Source organism: Elephantulus edwardii, unplaced genomic scaffold (genome assembly GCF_000299155.1).
Source record: "Elephantulus edwardii isolate Elephantulus edwardi_28Jun2011 unplaced genomic scaffold, EleEdw1.0 scaffold00285, whole genome shotgun sequence".
Taxonomy (NCBI): Eukaryota; Metazoa; Chordata; class Mammalia; order Macroscelidea; family Macroscelididae; genus Elephantulus; species Elephantulus edwardii.
In genome coordinates this window covers 842,635-843,121 of record NW_006400035.1, presented here as the reverse complement: position 1 = coordinate 843,121, position 487 = coordinate 842,635, and positions in this window count along the sequence as shown.

Here is a 487-nt window from a genome sequence, read left to right as displayed (position 1 = left end):
ATAATGAGAAAAGGAAGATTTACTCAATCAAAACAGATACATTTCTGGTTAAAGACTTAACTTTTTATGAAATGAAGCCATATGATTGTTTCTTTCTTCCACAAATGTGGAGTATTCCATTGTTCATTACAGATCAAAAAGGGAATGAGAGAGGAAAGGCGATAAAGGCAGTCAAAGGAATTTAAAGACCTTTACTAGAAACTCATAAATGCTAGGCAACAAGCCTCACTTTTCAAAATCATGGAAATTTCCTAAATTATTCTGCTTCTATCAGAATTTTAAATAGGAAAATATGATTAATTTTAATTAATATTACCGGATAAATACCTTTTTTTAAATTTAGGTAGTTTATTTTTCATTTCAATGAACATCTACAGAGATTTTGGGATTCCATTCATTTATTGTTGCACCCTTCTCCCCGCACAAACCCCTCCCCCCTGCCCCCCATTTGCTCCTCTCATTGAAAAGCAAAAGAAAAACTCCCTCA